This window comes from Anser anser, assembly GCF_964211835.1.
Source record: "Anser anser genome assembly, chromosome: 3".
In the NCBI taxonomy this organism is placed as follows: Eukaryota; Metazoa; Chordata; class Aves; order Anseriformes; family Anatidae; genus Anser; species Anser anser.
The window spans coordinates 51,675,204-51,695,338 of NC_139722.1; the positions used below are offsets into that span (position 1 = coordinate 51,675,204).

Below are 20,135 nucleotides of genomic sequence, written 5' to 3' on the forward strand. Positions count from 1 at the left end.
GATAAAAGCAGATTTGGGAGGGATATAGTGTACATCTGACAGAGAGACTGTCAGCAATTATAAACAACATGTTGAGTTAACTTGGAGAGACAAACAATAAAAGAAGAAAGACAAATAGCTGAAGTATTAGCAGATGATGAAATCTGGAAGTGTTTTTCAAGTACAAAAAAATTTCTCAGTAAACAGTTCACCAGAAAAATAATTATTTCTAGTTTACTCAAGCTTGGGATGATTTAAGTCTTGCAAAATTCTGATAAATTCTTCAGGTTGTGTATCCTTTGTGACCAGTACTCACCTGCTTCTTTCAATATGTGTTTCTGTCTGTCAGTGCATTCAGACCCGGACAATACCTTTTCTAGTGCACTTACAAAAGACGAAGATTTAGATGTCCATTGACCATATTTATGTACTCAGATTACTATTTTTTTAAAATTTCACTGTGTCCCATGGCTCCCTTAACTGTGGAAACTTTAGCTTTATAGCTAGAAAATTAAGTTAGTCAGGGAGCTGATTTTTGCTTTCATTTTGAAATCTGAACTTTGTCGAAAATAGTTATTATTAAAAATTGAATAAACAATGTCAATTTTATGAGAAATTGACAAAAAATAAATAATAATAATAATAATAAAAGAACAAGAAATCTAATTATATTAGTATTCCACTGCAGTGACTTAGTGACTTCTCCAGCCAATGACATGTTGTTGTCCTAGTACTATCTTCCAGGATGTTATAGAACATGGTGAGTTGTAATTAAAAAAATCTGATTACTTTAAAGACTTTTATATTTAAATATATATATATATTTCTACTGTTCCTGATAAAACACATTTGGACACTTTTTTTTTTTTCTTACATTTAAATTTTACTATGCCATGAAGCTATAGTTTTAGTCATATAAAACATCACAAGATTGCAGTTTGTAAGATACCTTGTTGTTGGCTAGGTGTAAGAGATGCTTAAACATCAACTCTTCTTTCTCCTCTCCTATTACTATTATTTTTCATATTTGAAAGTGATTAGGTTGCAAGAAAATATTGTTGATTTCTTTATCTATGGTGCCAGTATTTGTGCCTCTGACTGTTGCAGCCAAGTAGAATAACTTTGCAGAATATCTTCTATTTTCATTTCCCACAAAGTTAATGATGCTAAATCATGGTAATGATGCTAGGACACTCATTTGTCAGTCGCTTTGCTATACATCTGTCCTACAAAAAATAGAAATAAAAAAATAAAATAAGATGTGAAGAAGAATAATGACAAATAAGTGAGAGAAACCTCAAAACCTTTCACAAAAAATGTAGTTACCACCTCCAAGAAACAGAATTCATGTTGAGCCAGTTAGCCTTGCTTATTACTCTCTGTACCACTGTACTTGCCATCTTCCTAATAGATATGTAACTACAAATTAGGTGTGGTTTGGTTTGGTTTTCAATTAAGACAGTTAAGTTAATCAAAATACATGACCCCTACTTCCCCTGGGGCAGGCACTGAACTTTTCAATGAAGCTGTGCTTAAATTAGGCCTTTAAGTTAGATGGATTGATGTCACCTTAGAAAGCCATAAGTAGAAATAATATGTTGGGGGGGGAGGGGAGAGGGGGAGGGGAAGGGAGGGGAAAAGCAGGGAGGTCTGAAAGACAATGATATGAACCTATGAGTCAATCTGGCCCTGAAGGAAAAGCTAATGATAGCTAGAAGATGACTGAACAAAACCATAGTTCCATAGGAAGTATACACCTGTCTATCCTAGCCAAAAAAAATTTCACATACAGAGGTTATCTTTCCTTCCTCAGTCTTGGTAAGCACATGGTTCTTTCATTAGTATGAAACTTTCTGAACATAGTAAATCACAGTAACATGAGGCCCTGCCAGTTTATTTACATGAATTATGAGGAAGTTGGTAGTGGAGAGAAGAAATAAACCCAAGTTTCCTAGGCTTCATTCAGCAACTAAATTACAGAAATTTTCTTCTTCTAAAGTAATGTGATTCAATTGCAATTTATTTTGACATCTTTCTAATACATTGCATGATAGAATCAATTTTTCAGAATTGAAATGTACAATTACTGGGAAAGATTTAAAAATGATAGCAATAGAAGAGAAATTAAGAAATAGTGTTCAAACTTTCAATAAAAAAAAAATCGTAACTGGAATTCATTTAATTAAATTATACACTTAATCAGGGTGTTTGCCAGAAAGCTGATTAAAACCTAATGATACTAAACATCAATAACTGTTGCTACTGTGAGATTATGCTCTTAAGTTGTATTCTTTGGCTTGATTTAGAAGCAATCCAAATTTACTATGTATGTTCATTTTGTTATACAAGTTTCTGCTTCTTGACCAAAGTTTTATTTTCCTGCAGTTGCAACCCATTGGTAAAATATTTCATTACCACATGCCTCAGTTTTAGAGTGAGTTGGATGCCATGGCAGATATTTTTTGATGAAGTGTCTGAAGTGTCTGAAGGTGCTTGTCAAGTTGCAGCCCTTCCTCCCAGTTCTGTTTGGCTGATTAGCAAAACATCTCCCTGACTTGGGGTCATATCTAGTGCAACAGCTTTTAGCATAACAAAAAGGAGTTGCCCATCAGCCAACTCAGATTTGTCAAGAACAGATTTTATCAAATTAATCTAATTTCTTTCTAATGACAGGGTAAGAGGATAGAGGCAGCGGAGGAGAAGCAGCAATGTCATACATCTGAACCTTAATAAGATTTCTGATATTCTCTCAGGTGTCATTCCCATAGCCAAGCCAGGGAGCTATGGTCTTGATGAAATGACTGCAGCGTACCCAAAGAATATCTGGGAATGATTTACTGCCAGGATGGCCGGATGTAACAAGTGGAGTTCACTAAGGTTTCGCTTGGGCCTCAGTCCAGGCCTGCTCAATGTATTTAACAATAGGTGATATAACATAGGCTAAGTCTATTAAATTTACAGAACATGAAGCTGAGAGTGCATTGGAAAACATTAAATATCAAAAAACTGGCAACAGCTCTCTGGAGAGAAATATGGAACATTTCAGTTAACCACTGCAGTCTTTCTGTGTTTACTTAAATTTCATTAATTGTCTCCAGAATGATCTGTCCTCTCCTTGAAGTTTCCTGCAAAGAAAAGAAGCAAAATGAAGTACAAATTATCTGTGTTAGTGCCAATAGTAGTTGGAATACGGAACAGTCACTTTCAGCTGCAGTTAGACATTGGGAAAAGTCTCTAGTATTAGAGACACTGAAGGCCTGAAGCAGAATGCCTAGAGGGTACATTTTTGTCATCAGTCAAAGATGGCTGAGCCCTGTGGGATTCAGGCCCCAGCAGATCTTGTCTGTCCTGGCCCCACGGGGGTGAGGCTGCGGCACATCCTTCAACCAGACCTCACTAGCACCTCACTGGTGTTCCCAGTAGGTGTGCGCGCACACACACACACACACACGAATACACGTACCTGGCTATGCACACCTAGCACAGTCAGAGCACGGTACCTGTACCAGTACCTGTACAGACACTAGTGGCCCTCACACAGTCATGAGGAGTGCAGATGGCACCATCCTGTTCCTCCTCTCCTGCTAATCAGGACTGAAGCTCTTAACAGTGGAACGCATACACCAAAACATGGACATTTTCAGCAGCTGGCCTATTATGGCCTATGGCCTATTATGGCCTAAGTTGCTGGCCCTCAAACCCTGGTCTCCTCCTGTTGCTGACCCATGGACCTATGAGACCTTGAGTGCTCACTCCAGTTGCTGGCATTCAAATCTCTTGACGGTTGGACCAGACGGTCTTGGAGGTCTTTTCCAACCTTAATGATTCTATGATTCTTCTCCTATACACTAGCTCATGCCACTTAAAGTTTGTCAAGGTTCACACATATACAGAATAGAGAGTGCATCCACATGGAAAACACCTACAAATAAGATTTAGTAAGAGTACAGGACAGACTGCAGTGATCACAGGCTGTCAGAGAAGTCTGCTGACCAGCAGCCTGCTTACATTTCAGTGGTTCCTCTGTTGTTCCATATCTTGTCCCCCCGATCCAAACTCATCTCTCGCTTTCCCCACATTTTTCACTAAACATCCCATAACTCTCACATTTCCAAAGTCTCCTTAAAACATTCCATAGTAAGTTTTATACAAATGCAAAATTTCACTCTCTTGACACCCCACAAAAACTCCCTTCCCCTAAATGGGATCATAATCCCCTGTAGTCTGCACAGTGTTCCCTTGACCCCTCTTAATGGCTTTCCCACCAGAGCAATAATACTATCATTCTCCTTTGATGATCCTAGGTGTAGACAAGTCAGGGTGCTCTGTTTGTCCTGTAGAGGTTACTGGACTCCCTTTGCCTCCCCTGATCCTCTCTGAGTCTGTGTTCACTGTGTTTAACATTTAATAACATCACGTAACATATGTGTTTAAGGAAAGGTTTGATAAACATCAAGAACAACATCATAATCGTTAGTCTCTGTTCAGGAGAGTGATAGAGATGTTACCGGAGAGTCAACACGAGGCCTGTTTTTGAATTACTTCAGCAGACAGTTTTATAAAGGAAGCAAAATACAGTTGTATCTTACCTCCAGATGGTGTTTCTCATTTCAGACTTTAGAGGATATATAATACTATATTAAAAGACCAATGTTCTCCTCCCCCTCCCAAAATATGGAGAGAAGTCATATATCTCTGCCACTAATTTCCTTATTCACACATATTGTGTGGATAAATGATAGACTTAGGGTAAAAGGTTGAATGTCTCTCTTCTGGAGAGTGTTTTGTCCTCCACGGTTTAGGATAAAAAAAAAAAAAAAAAAAAAAAAAGAGGAGTTGAATGAACCAACCACAACATTTGTTTTTACTACTTAAAATGTCAATGAAAAAAAATGTTTGCAGTGAATTAAAAACTCAAAATTACTTTTAAAATGAAAGGCATGTTGTTGTAATTACATAATTAACAGAAATTTCAGTTAAACTGTGATCTCTGTCATCACAATAGTTACAAAATAGCTTGAAGAGGACAGAAAGAGTTAGCTAGAACACATACATCCCTAGTCTTCTCTTATTTTTTAACTGAAATATCTGAAAAAGATAGCAGGTTTAGATTGCTGTATCACTTAGTGAAAATAATGAATGTTGTCTTAAAAGAGCAGGCAAAAAACTCGGATGCACATTTCATTGGCAAACGAAGTCAAGGATATAAGGGTTTAGTAATTTAGCAGGAAAAAATATTACTTTTAGGAGAAAAATTGCATTTTGTGCCTTTAATTATATATCTTGCATGTTTAAGTATTACGATAATTAATAGAGATAAAGGTGGGATTTACCTGAAGGGAAAAATGTTCCACTCTCATGTAACCGAGGCTTCAATAACTCTTTTGTATAACCGTCACCAACTGTCTGCCCTCTGATTTAAAATACTGGATTAGATGGACCTGGCTAGATTCGTAACTTTCTGGTTTTGCAGAACTAGAATGGAAATGGAATACTATCATTTTTGAACAGGTAGTTACATAAACATGAACTATTAATCTCTACATATAAAATATGATATACTTAAATTGACCCTAGTCTTTCAGTTTGCAGAGCTGGAAGATGTATGTTGACTTAGAAGACAACTTCCCTCACAGACTTGAGGCTATCCTCACTGAAAGTTGTCTTCTAAGGACAAAGGACAAGTACATATAAATAAATTTATCTAAGCAGTATGTAAAAATTAGTTTACATATGCATATACTGTTACATGCAATGGAGGGTCCATGTGGAAGGAGCATAGGGATTTATGAATATTTGCTTCTAAGCCCATATTCGAAGGCACATGTACCACTGGCTTTTTGGCATGCAAAGGAAACATGAAGACCTAGGGAAAAAAAAAAAAAAAAGTCTCTTTATATGAAAGTTATTCCAGATATATTGAGAAATTTTATCAAACTAATAGGAAAAGAATTAAGCTGAAATCATGGCAGGAAAAATAAACAAACAAACAAATAAATAAATAAATAAATAAATACATGTGAATAGGATATCCAGTGAGGTTCTCAAATGTCTTTCTTTCAAAAGTTAGAAGACAAAAATAAAATTTGCTGGCATTTGTCAAGCTGGCAAAAATACTGCAAGACTTATAAACTAAGAAAAATGAAGGAAGGAAGGTCTTTTGAAAATTTCCAAAAAGTGTTATGTTTGAGTGTAGTGTGCCCACTTCTTAGAAAGCTGCTATGAATTGCTGCATTACTTAAATCACTTTAATTATTTTATTTCAATTCTCTATCATTTCATAAAATAAATTGCTTAATAAATTGGTTTTGCATATATTAAGTGGATAAACCGGATGCATTGCTATTGCTTGAATTTATGTATTTATTATACTGTAAGTTTAAGAGGTAAGGAACTAAACAGAGAACATTCTAATGAGTTTCTCATAAATTAGATTGGTTACCCATTCTATCTTCATTGCATCAGCTCCTATCTGTTTCCTATAGGTAAATTCTTTTACATCCTCTTTCTGTCAAAGATAAGGGATGAGGGGAGCTGATACCAAAATATCTTCACCGAACTTACATCAGCGGACCATATCTCTTTTAAAAGAATAGAGGCAGGCCATTAATATATATTATTACAATTTTCTTCATATTGACAATTGCTATGATGTACTAGATGGTAAATTGTACGTTAAGCCCTGTAAATGAGGCAAATGAGGAATACTGAGGAATAGTTTCACCAGCAAAGCTTCAACTTCAGAAGAATTTTTAATTTTTATTTATTTATTTATTTTCCAGACTATTAGCAGGGTCAACTGCGAGAGGATAAATTAAAAATTGTTCAATATTTCACAGATTTTGGATTCTTCTTAAATTTGAATGCAAACCTGTACCCATTTTATCGTTTCAAAATTTATAAATTCAGTATTTTTTCTTTTCAAAATGATGCACATCTGCTCAGTCATGCAAAGCACTTTGCAGGATCAGCAGTTATTCAGCTAATCATGATGACCTTGACAAAGTTAAATAGTTCATAAACTCCATGTAGGTGAATGTGTCTTTCACAGCTGTCACATGTATGCCCTCTGTCCACAGTTTTAAATTCTTCACATTTATTATAACTTGCAAAAGATAATGTCTCTTAAAATCAGGTTTTAAAGCTACAAACCCATATATTGAAATTTACACACATACCAAACATCATACATATGCACTGTTTCTTAAAGGATGTCTTGCTGTCATCCTACTGCAGAGAAACCAATAATTTCTTTCTTTCATCATATTTTCTGAGAATATCTGCTTACATATTCCAAGTCCTACATCCAGAATTTACTTGCTCATTACAGAGATGGAGAATTTCAAGACAGACATATTTTGGTGAAAGAAGAGTAGAGAGTGCTGAAGTCAGTGCTCGTGTGGCGATATTTCCCTTGGTAGTATTTTGGGGAGATGGTCAGAATTCAGCCAGCTAGTCTGATTACTAGCGCAGCAGTGACAGACTCAACAAAGCTTGGTGGTATTAGGTCTCAAAGATGTGAGCTCAGATGGTGTTGTGGTTTAACCCGGCTGGCAGCTAAACACCACACAGCCGTTCGCTCACCCTCCCCCCTCCCTCTCTGGGATGGGGGAGAGAAACGGGAAAGTGAAGCCTGTGAGTTGAGATAAAGACAGTTTATTAAGACAGAAATATAATAATAACAATAATAATAATAGTGATAATGATAATAGTATTAATAATAATAATGTGTAAGAAACAAGTGATGCACAACGCAATTGCTCACCACCCGCTGACCGATGCCCAGCCTATCCCCGAGCAGCCGGCCCCCCACCCTGGCCAGCCACCCCTATATATTGTTTAGCATGACGTCAGATGGTATGGAATACCCCTTTGGCCAGTTTGGGTCAGCTGTCCTGGGTCTGTCCCCTCCCAGCTCCTGCTGCACCCCTAGCCTGCTCACTGGCAGGACAGAGCGAGAAGCTGAAAAGTCCTTGGCCTGGTGTAAACACTGCTCTGCAACAATTAAAACATCAGCATGTTATCAGCGCTCTTCTCATCCTAATCCAAAACATAGCACCCTACCAGCTACTATGAGGAAAAATTACCTCTGTCCTAACTGGAACCAGGACAGATGGAAGCTTCAACTGAAAGTTTTTTGCTTAATACTTTAAAAGGGCTTTTAAAAGGGAATGTCAAGCCTGTGTTGTTTAGTGTAAGTAATACCATAATAGGCACTAGATTTCATTTTCCTGCACCTCTGGAAATCCCAGCAATCACTAGTACTTAGCTACTCTATTTAAATTCCTACAGAAATATTTTCTATACTTCAAAGTTACCACATGCTGCAGCCAAAATGGTTTTCCAGTGAAACCTGGTACGCTTTCACAGACCCCTTAGCTTGTGTCACCTTTCGAAACGTCTGCTCCTGCTCCCACTGCTGCTGCCTTTCAGAGCTCTTACAGACTCAGGCAGTGTTGGCTCAGCCCGCCCAGCACAGACGTGCTTGGATCACCTCTTAAACTCCCTGATATGATCTTTAACCAGAACAGGTTTTAGCAAAAGCAACCACAGCAATTGCCTGTGGTCAAAAGCCAAGCTGAGGCCCCACTAAGGCAAGTTAGGAACTTAAGTTAATAATGTCATATGTGGGTGAGGGCACAGATTATCTCACACCTGCCTTAGCTTCACCTGGGGCTTTCGTGAACCCATTGGTGGTTCAAATTCTGTCTCTTAAAGCAATATAAACACCACCCTATGCATGAACACATTTTTTATTTTTCAAAGAGAAGAGCAGAAAATTAAAGTGTAGTCTCATCTCCCAGTTTTACAGATCAGGACCTCACTTTTGGTAATAAATTTGTGGTGCATGATTTTCACTTCTTCACATAGTATCTCAGGGACCACCTATCATACAACCAACAACCTGGATAAATGCAATTCCTTTGTCACTTCCTTTTGCACAGTCTGAGCTCTACAGGGAAAGCAACTGAACAAGCTTCTTGCTCCCACCCCTCCTCCACTTCTATCTGAGTCATATGGCTTCTGGTAGAAACCCAAAAGGAAATAAAGTCATATTTTTGATTAGAGCCAAAACATTGTTTTAGAATAACAGCTGTCAAAACCTGGCCAAAAAGCTTCTTTTTAACTGTGTATAAAGTTTCACTCTTCAATGTGTACAGAGATTTGTAAAAGGGTCAGTGGCATTCTCTAATGCTATAGGGCAGCACTGCTGAAAACATTTAAAAGTTAGGGGAAAAAAAATCCTTGTCAATCAGCTTTTCAAACATTCAACAATTTTTTCTCCTTTCAGAAAAAGAAATAAAAGTGCTCAGCACAAAAGTCTTTGTATGTACATGCAATTAAGGACTGGGGAGTGCTAGGGGAACATGCTGCGCATTGGGCCTGAACTGGAAAGAAAAAAAGATTTCAAGCCATGGGTTTCGCTAAGGTACACTTCAGAATTGTTTTTGTTAAAGGACAATAAGTGCATTGTCTCTCCCTCCTCCTCCTCCACGGGCACTCCAAGCTATTCTCTTTTACTTTGTTCAAAAACATTACCAATCCACAGCATATTAAAGGAATCATTGTTAGGTTGTGTACTCCTAATTCTCTTTCCAGACTGATTTTCCCAGCCATCACATGTATCTGACATTTTTTTCCAAGATGTGGTCTATATACCCCCTTCCAAAGCTCCTAGACAAACGGCTAGCCTTCTCCAGGGAGAAACCACAGCTGCCTGGCCCTCACTGCAGAGATGTGCACTGGAGCATGGCTGGCACAGCTGTGCTGAGTTTATTCACAAAGAGACTAGAGAAAAAGTCATTCTGGCTAGAAAAAAAAAAAAAAAGAAGGAAAAAAAAAAGGGAAAGGGCTATTAGTGGACAGGGGTTAACATCCAGAAGAAGACGCAACTACCTCCATATTTCATTTACTTCCATGAAGTTGGTGAAAACTGACTGCAAAGAGACTGGAAATGTTTGTATCCCATGTTCAACAAGACCAAGTTTTGTACCATCGTTTTCATAGTCTATAGCTAGTAGGCCTTAAGACTTACAAGAAAGTGTTCTGTTGACCAGCTTTGCTTGGACTTCATATCACCTACCCATATTGTTCATCGCCCCAAAAAAGAGGTCTCCTTTTTAGTGCAACAATACTATAGGAACTGCTTATGAAAGACCTGGGAAGTTCTTGTTTATTGGCTCCTATGGCTCATCTGTACTGCTGCAAGTTTTCTATAAAGTTTTACTGGCAAAGTCACACAAAGGTATACTTTTTGATAGTAGTGTAAGACTACTATCAGGTTATTTTTGTAAATAACCTGTATTATCACAAAATGAACTGCATTTCCAGTGTTTATTTGTTCTTAGCAAGGACTCAAATGGTGCAATTGTTTTCACAAATGCAAGCACAAAATTGATCCTGGCAATATTTTATAGTGCAGACCTGCCTGTGGTTATTTTCCTTCGAATACCACAAGCTACAAGTTAATATAATAACTGCTAGGGCTGCAAACTCAGATCTAAGAATCTGAAAGTCAAGCTGAACTCATGTTTTCTAATATTTAATCATCCACATCCACTTAAAAATACTAATAATAATTAAAAAAAACACACTTAATCTCTCCAACAGTAATTGTTGTTGTCTTAAGTGGACTTCCTCAGCACATAATTGCTCAAAATTTTGTAAACAAGCTAGTTGTTACCATACAAGATGGAAAAGACGACAGCTCTGTTATGTTCTTTCTGCTGTGCTAAAAGGTTTTAACAAGGTTGTAAATTTGTTTCTGTCAACTAATAATCCTAACCAGATATAATCCTAAATAAGCAGTTTTATTAAATAAAAGAGGATAGAGTTCTTAAATTAGAAGATGCCATTTTTACAGCCAAATTTAAGTACAGTGTAATGTCTAATGTCTTAATTTCTTTGGAAGAGAGTGTTTGGCTGTGGTGACTGATGGAGATAGTTGTTTTTTGTAGTTGTTATTGATGTTGTTTTTTTCCCTACTTTTTTTTTTTTTTTTTTTTTTTTTACAGCAGTTAAGGAAACAAAGTTTTCTCACTGTGTTTCAAAATTAAATACAATTAAGAAGTTATCATGGGCACCGTAGATATTCAGAAAAGCATTTTCCACATAAAATAGAGGAAAATATTTTTTATTCTGAAGTTTTCCACTCCAGTTTTCCATTAAAAATCATCTATGATGTTTTCAAGAAAAGAATATTTCATAAGAAATAAACTTTTACAATAGAGCAATATAGCAATATTTGGGGAAAAAAAAAAAAGTAGTTCCAAAGTTTAGTCTAAATTAAAAAATGAAGCAAAACAAAACAAGACAAAACTGCAATCATAGGCCACAGAGTTAAGTATCTTCTGTATAAGGTATTTGGTGAATTAATTCTGTTTCAACACGTAATGGCAATGAAGATTACAAGGTCTTAGACCCTGCACATTTAAACCAAACCCCAAAATTTTGTTTTGTTTAATTTTGTTTAATTTTGTTTTGTTTTCACTTAAATTGATTTTGCTAAAACAACCATACTGAAAAAAAAAATACATATATTTTTGGCATGGCAAATAATTTCAACAGTCTGCTTTTAAATTACCTGGGTGAATTGAATCCAAGTCAAATTCATGACACAAAAAAAAAAAAAAAAAAAAAGTTTTCCAATAACTTTATTCCCAAAGGCTTATTGTGTTGTTAAAGCAGAAAGGCTAGTCTGAAAATGAAGGTGTTATTTCAACAGCTGTGGCCAAACCCCTACAAAGTAGACTGGACAGATAGGGAATTCAGCATATCATATCAAGACTTAGATTAGATTTCTGTATCTAGTTACTGGTTACTGTTTTGTTGGGTGACACCACCGGTGTCAAAGACCAGGAAATGGGAAGAGTGCTGTGAGAGTAACGGAGCACTGTATGCTTTTCCTACTTATATGGAGTGAAATACTGCCTATATGTCCAATTATCTGCTATTTTTGTCTATTTCTTATCTATATTTCTCATCTAGTTTTCTACCTTCTTTGGTGTGTCAATGAAATATTTCAAGAAAAGCATCCAAAAGAAAAAAAAAAAAGAAAGAGAGAGAAGAGAGCAGAGGAGACTGCCTCAATGTAACTTATGGGATATTAAGTTGTGGCAGAGGATAGATGTAGACAGCACAGTAGCCACACAAGGTGAAGGAGAAAACAGCCTCATTGACAGATGAAATCTACATGGAAGTACATTGTTTGATCTGTGGTTCCACACTATGAAGCATTTCAGTGACAATGCTGCCTTAAGGACTCTCTGCTCCTCAATTTCATTTCTGCACCGTAGTGCACTAAGTGTTAAAAAATAACTTGGAGGAAAATTTACTTTTAGCCCAGGTCATCTCATTGATCCCATTTATTGCATGGCTTCTCCAGAAGTTATGTCTATACAGCTGAGGGGAAAGTGAAGAATATGATGGTAGAAATCAATAGGTAAGGCAGAAGAGAAGAAAAATGGATAGGCAGTTCTTACACAGGCCCCATCCTTTCTGCCATAAGGGCATCAACAGGAATGTCACATCTGTCCGAAGTCAGGTAAAATATACGTTTTAAAAATAAATTAGCTAAATTGAATTTACATGTATCTCTGAAATGTCAGTCTGCATCTAACAGAACCAAAGCTTAGTACCTTTCAAATACCATTACTTGAATGTATAGTGAACACAAATACCAAAAATTAGGCCCTTTATTTCTCAAGATTAGGAGAGCAAGGTGCCTCAATATAAGCATTTTTGAAACACATGTAATTCATAGAGTGGAAAACCTTAAATAGTTAGCAGTGGTCTTGAATTTATTGTCAGCACTTTGGATTAAAGTCTAGAAAGGAGAGTAAGCCGCTGGGACATACTGTTAGTACTCTACCTCTGGGGTAACACAGTTCAGCTGTTCATCCTCTCTGAAGCAAAAGCAAATACAATTTGTTTCCCCAATGGTGCCTTCTGTGTTTGAGTGGCTTGAAACAATTAAACTCTGATCTCAGTAGGCACTCTTACTCATATGATTATTGTCTCAATGCTGTTCCTTGTAAATCTTAAGTATAGTTCAGTTAAATGTACTTAAATTAACTTAATTCCATACGGTCAGCAGAGATAGGGCAGATATAGTAGAAGGTGCTTGTGTTGATGTGTATTCTTTCAATGAATAGCATTTGTTTATTTCTAAACCGGCATGTTTATATAAAGGCTATGAACAGATGAGCTCACTACTCACAGACACAAAACAGATGAACTGCTCTACAAAACTCATCAGCAAACATTAATATATGTGTATATATATATATGCCTAAATATATATATGCCTAAATATATATATATATATATATATATACCTAAATAAGTAGTCTGTTTTCCAATAGAAGGCAATGAGTGTGTGGAATAGTCTTTTTTTTTTTTTCTTTTTTTTTTTTCTTTTTTTTTTTTTTTTCCTCTGCTATAGTCAACTGTGGAATTGCAGAATTCTCTTTTTATTAGTTGTTGTTGGCTGGCCTGGGAGTCAGAAGTCAGATATGTAGAGAAGAGCAATCACATAGCTTTATAGTTTAAGTTTCTATTCTGTCAACAATTGTAGTGGAGTACTGCACATCTGTAGATTTCAGGTCTTAGTTTTCCAGAAGTTTTCATACATCACATGTTTTCAACATTAAAAACAAACAAATAAACAAACAAACAAAAAACCTCTGTTTTAAACCACCATATTTCCTCTGTCTCTGGGTACAGTTTCAGCTAAGATACTTTTATTTTTCAAAGCAGATTTTCACAAGCAAACATGAAATTTAGCTATTTATTGGCAGCTATCAAATGCACACATCTTGTGTGAATTCCAGGCCCTCAGAAAGAAGCAAGATAGGTATCAGCACCACTGCATACTAATGAAGTCTGACATAGGTTCAGGTGACATACAAGAATTTTGTTCAGCTTCTCTGGGTTATATTCCCATAAATTCAGATCAATTCCAGGGTAACAAAAACAAACAAGCAAAAAACACAAAACCAAAGTATGCGGAACATAAAATATTAATGTAGTCTGATAAGGGAAAAAAAATAAAATCATTCCTCTTCTAAGAAAATGTTAATGCAAATCACGAACTGAACTTCACTATCTGGACAGAGCTGTGCATTGGACCAAAGACACATTTTGATGTTTTGGTTTGTACATGGTAGGATGCAGAGGAACTCTTTCTACTGACAGCAGATAGAGAGCAAGGGGTGCCCTAATACAGAAGTTTTCTGATTGCTTCCTTGTCTGCTAAAAACGAACTTGTCAAACAAAACACAAACTGTTTGAAAAGGTGATGCCAACATGATCTAAATAGAACATCAAATTCAGGAAACACGGGGAAAAATTCTCATAGGCCTAGATACTTCAAACACTTGAGAACTCTTCCTTTTGAACTTTGCAATTGTTAAAAGAAATTTCATAGAAGAATATGAACAAATACAAGCTTCTGAAATGTTTTGCGTCTTCTTTCAGTTCATATACTAAACCATTGCCTGTGGGATCCTGCTTTCCTGTGGAACTGGGGCAAATCTCATTTCAAGGGGAATTTGTTTTCTAATTCCAACAAACAGAATCGTTAAAAATGTCACCTGACTAGTTAGGCGCTGTAAAAGTAGACCAGACAGACTGATGATTTTAAAGCTCCAGTTACAGGTCAAATGTCTGGGTTTGAATCTGATCATTAAAAACCCATGCAGATGCATTTGCAAGGTCTAGGACAAATGGCTCCCAGAAGCAACACCTCAAGGGCTATAGGGGGCAAGGCTAGTACAGTTTGGTTTGGGAGCCTGTTAGGTGCATGTATTTCTGGTTCTTCTTCCATTCTGGCTGCATATTTCAACATCTACGTCTCTGAGGCACTCTATTTAGAAAAATGTGCTCATATACAATGCCAGCAGAATTCAGTGCAAAGTACAGCAGTTATGGTCTCTTTCATTTGAAACCAAAGCTATGAGAAATGGAGAAATGCCCATTTTTCTTCACAGTCACATAGTGATTAGAGCACAACAAGTGGACTCAGCTTCCTCCAGAGTCTAAAGAGATCCACATTCATACTTCTCAGGAGGATATATGATGGCCCTAGTGAAGGCAGAAATGAGAAAGTGGGATGTCCACTCTTGCTATCAAAGGTAGGACAAAGTTGTAGTGGTTTTATCTTGCTAGGCATCTGATCTCCACCACAACCGCTCTCTCACTTCCCCTTCTCAGAAGAGGAGCTCCATCCCAGCTGGACCCAGTACATATGCATAGACAGAAATGAAAGTCATGAGAGCCCAGGAGTGAATGCATGACACTGTAGCCCCTGGTTAAGAAGGCGTGTTTAAAAATGGGGAGTCTGACGTTTAGTCTCTGCTCTGAATATTACTTATGCATTTTATCCAAAGACTGCTTAATGAAAGCATGAGGACAAGGATTCAAGTCCTGGAGAGTACCCTTTACACCAGACAGCAAGAACTAGTCTCCTGCTTTCTACCTCTCTCTGTAATCTCAGGATTCTCTCCCATGAATCTTACATTTCTGACTGCAAAGTGGCCAAGACATTTTATTGATAACATTCCCTGTAGGTTTCCAATCTGATCATAAATGAGGTTGGAAGAAAGAAGCATATCTGCGTCTTAAATTGTCCTGTGACCTTCTTGTCCTCTTATCTGGAGTCCAACTTAATTAATTTATTGCTGCCAAAAAGTAAAAATTAGAGTGTGTTTTTGTTGTTTGTTTTGGCTTTTTTTTGCTTTTTGTTTTCCTCAGCTGAGATTTTCTTCCAGCTCCGGTATAGTACATACTCCGGAGAACAGATTTAACTGGTGCCCTGCATGTACACAGTATCTTTCTCTGAGATGTTGTTGAAGCTGGGCTTTTATCTGTCAGTTTTCATCTATTATTTGGTAGTAGAGAGCCACATGGAGGATTTTTTATATAAATTATTGATTTTGTATTGAGTGAAAGTCTTATAACTGCATATGTAATTCTGAGACATAAAATAAAATAGAACTAGAACTTCTAGCTTTCCTCAGCAGACGTGCAATCTCATGAAAAGTATATTTAATTTTTCACATGTAACTTCAGCCAAGTTTGTTGCTATTTTAAGAGGTTTTATGATTATTATTTTGTTTGTAAAATGATGAAAAAGTATCATAAGTTGTTGAAGCTGGGGTCTTCCCCTGAAAGTAAATAGCCATGAAATCTAAAATCAAACAGATTTGGGGGCCTGCAATTAATAATTTCATCAAGCTTACTTATAAAGAAGAAAAGAAAAATAAATCTGCTTGCTTTTGTATTTTTCCTTTCTATCCTAAACCTTGGTTACTCACACAGCAGTACCCTCAAACTTCTGTTCTCAAAGACTGTTCTGATTCCTGTCTGTTTTTGTCAGATTCGTCATAGCATATTTTGTGCGTTACTCACTGACAGTTCTTGGAAAAGGCAGGAGAACATTTTTCTAAGCCAGGAAGGGTTTTCCTTGTTATCACCTATGGTTATTTTTTTCATTCCCCTGAAATATTTTGAGGTATAGTAAGGGTAGTGTAGCAATTTTGGAGCAAGACCAATTTATATTGAATTAAATTGTCTACAGGAAAATTCTTGTTTCCTTGCAATGTCCCAGTGAACAGATAGATGACAGTTTTTTCTTTTTCTGTGTAAATAGGATTGGCGGGATCTTTTTTAAAGAGACTTCATTTCATTAAAGTGCAGATACTCTGACAGCAAAATTTCTTGAAGGATCATATTTAGACATAACTTTTATCTGGAAGCTTTCTGAAATCTAAGAACTTCTGGTACTAGAGCTGTGCTCTGCCACAGGGCAACAAATAATAGATTATTCCTATGAAGGAAAAGAGTCTCAGTGGAGAAATGAATGAAATAACTGCCAATCCAGTGGTTAAGACAATTGCTTCAGTCATAGCAGAACCAGATGTATGCCTTTATCAACCCTTCTTTGACTCTTCTTGATCTTTCTCAAGGATTTTTCTCTGTGTGATTATGAACATGCTTCATTTTCATCCCACTGAGAAATAAAAAAGAAATTTTGAAACCTTCACAATTTCCAGGAAATAAATGTCTTGTTTTCAGACCCCTGCCTTTTTCCAACCCCTATGGGAAACCTATATTTATCTTTTCCCATTAATAATTGTACGAATATGAGAAAAGTCCTAGATCTACGGAATTAAAGATGATTTTTTTTTGCATATATATAATTGTATATATATATATATATTTTCTGCTTCTCCCAAGTCACAGTTGCCTAAGATTTATTCTAGAGAAAAGGCAGTGAAAAACTAATGGTCTTTCTGGAGAGTCCTTGAATAGAGATGCTGGGTGATATAGGAAACATATATGGTTTACATGTTTTGCTGAACAGTGATACAACCATACATTATTAAAAGGGGAAATTTTTTAACTGTCAGGGGATTTGTTTCAGTTCTAGTCCCAGCATAGTTTAGAAAAGACTGTTAAGTAAGTGTTCTTAACTGATGTCCATATGAAGATAGTAAGATTTCAATCCTTCTTACTATTGCTCTAATTCGTTATAAATTTTGCATGCCAGATTGTGAGGAACAAAGGGACTACTTTGATTCCAAGGGCCTCCTTGGAAAATGCTCTCTTGAGAGACATGATAAGACTATCGGACAAAACTTTGTGAAATTAAAAAAAAAAAAAAAGAGGGAGAGAGAGAGAGAGTCAAGCACCTACCAGAAAGACCTACCCTGTCTGAATGTTTAACCACTTTATGGGCTTTACTGCTACCAGGCCTAATTCACACACTCATGCGATGAACAGGTTTGTTTTGCATGAATATTTTGTGTGTTCCTTTTCTCATACTTTACCCTGAGTCTGCCCCTTGAAAAATGTCCTAGGTCTCCAATTTTTATTCCTAAATAAAACTCATAGTGTGGAATTGTGGGAGCCATAATGGAATATGTGATATCTCTCTGCTTTCTTGCTTAGCAGGAATACCAAATGGTAATTTCTACAGACAAACTGGAGCTTGTGGTTATTGAGAAATCTACTTTTATGCATCTCAATGATTTTGATATCCATGACTTATATGAAATGTATTTTATTTGTATGTGTGCTACTATTGCAGCATTTTTATTGACTTTCAAAGTAAAAAGTCTGAGCTATTTTTTTCTCCCAACCTGTGAAATTTTCTAGAGAACATTTGGCTTGGAATAAAAGCTTTACAGTAGTTTAAGAACCAAGTTTCTTTGAAACTGAAATAACATTATGCCTAGACCTCATCAACTTGAATATGCAGAAAAAAAATGCAGTGAATGATCCAGATGTCTAACCAATTTGAGAAAAAAAGTGATAATGAGAACTATTTTGGTGTCAAAGGAAACTTTGCAGTGTTGATGTGTCTTTCTATGAGGGACAAAGATTCAATCTAGCTAACAGGATATTATTCTGAGTCATTTTGACAAACAATTAGCTAAGATATATGAAATAATAGTAGTAGCAAATTCATTAATAAACAGCAAAGAGCTATCATATTCCCTAGTTCCTTACATTGTAATTCCTAATTCTGAGTGCAGGTACAGCAATGATATCTCTACTTTTAACCTGTGGTTGTCCTGAATACTTTAACATTACTACAGCTCGATCCCCTGTTTTCTTATATATACTGTAATCACATATAAGGGTATTGGCTATTCTTATAAGCTTTAAGACTTATAAAAGAGACAGCCCTAACACCAAGGCAAAGTTAATAGCAAATCTGGGTTTGCACGTATGTTACCAAGAAAACTTACCACTTAGGGCTCTTCAAAGAAAGTAGGTATTCTCAAGAAAAGAACAAATGAAGCAACAGTTCTAAGATGACAGTTTTTATACTAACTTTGAAAACAAACAAGAAAAAAAAAAGAAAAAAAAAAAAGAGCAACAAAATAAGCAGTCTTCTGAAACACTAGGACACTTGAAAGTGAGCATTATTCAAAGGACCCTTTCTTCTGCCTGTGTTTGGCAGAGACACTGTGGAAACATATGACCTTTTACATACTCATAGGGAGAAAGATGAGTTCCTGCAAACAAAACAAAGGCATTCTCAATAAAATTAACAGGGGAGAGAGTCAACGCTGAGAAATCCCAGTCTAGTATTTGCTCATCTGGAAAAAATCTAGGCATCAGATTTTTTTGATTAATAATATTTTTAATATACATTAGACAAATTAATATTTCTCATATTATAGGAGAGGACAGTTGTTTCTTAAAACAAGATTGAGTTCTGCTTTACTGAAGTAAGTGAAACAGGCCAAGTGAGACTGTGGGAATACTACACAACATTTTCCATGGACGTTCATCTGAATTTTTTAATGAAATCACATTACTGATATCTGCTAGACCCTTTTGCTTTAGCTGCCACTTGTGTGGCCAAACAAAAACCTGGTATAACTCTAGTTAATTCAGAGGTGTTCCAGTGGGATGGACCAGTCTACTTTTGGGTAATTTGGGGTTTATGAAAGAGGGACAAGCCAAAGGATTGGCTATTGAATGTTAAACTTCCTAAATGAGAACTTACATTCTAGATTTGTTTTTGATGACAAATTAGTCATATATATCATGTCTCCTTTCAGATTCAGTTGTTTTACTGGTTTGGCATATCTTGCACTTCATTTTCCTTATTATTATTAAAGAGAGAATTTGCAACAGAATGAGCAGTTTCTGTGATTCCCTTCTGTTAGTCACAAAGAATATACCTAGCCCTATTTCCCTGGGCTCCAAGAAGATCTAGTCATGTTCTTACTGTTCTGAGTCACTTGTAGTAGTACCTATACTTATCTGTGTGCTTTGATCCCTGAGAATGTGTACTATATGTGAGCTTTCTTGGATTCTGCTTGAATAAATATGTTTTAAAATCACTTCTCTTTTCCACTCTGACACACTAACCTGTGATCTAACACTGTTATACCAGTCTTAAAGGAAATCTCTGGAAAAATGGCATATCTCACTATATCACTGTACTTTGAGTTGTTGGCCCTGCTATTTCATTTATTAGTTCTAGAAAACAATAGTATTTTGTGTTGTGTTTATTTATTTTTCTTAAATTTATTTTAAGTTCCTGAGGACAGTTCATCAGTCTCAATGACACCAAACAGCTTTATAGTTAATATTTCATATGTGCAGAAACACTAAAGGACTGTGTGTGTACATTT

At 36.3% G+C, this 20,135-nt stretch overlaps 3 long non-coding RNA genes across 3 annotated transcripts in view; 2 read left to right on the forward strand and 1 right to left on the reverse strand.

Annotated features, from left to right (window-relative positions):
* Nucleotides 1-20,135, forward strand: part of LOC310897698 — an 852,780-nt gene that overhangs the window by 21,643 nt on the left and 811,002 nt on the right. The window lies entirely within an intron of this gene.
* Nucleotides 1-20,135, forward strand: part of LOC310897702 — a 66,082-nt gene that overhangs the window by 4,562 nt on the left and 41,385 nt on the right. The gene's annotated exons all lie outside the window — the stretch shown is intronic.
* LOC310898149 lies at nt 1,592-7,780 on the reverse strand. Its single transcript, XR_014582998.1, has 4 exons — nt 7,745-7,780; nt 5,729-5,845; nt 5,313-5,454; nt 1,592-3,104 (listed from the first exon to the last, which is right to left on the reverse strand). It is a non-coding gene; the product is annotated as an uncharacterized lncRNA (long non-coding RNA).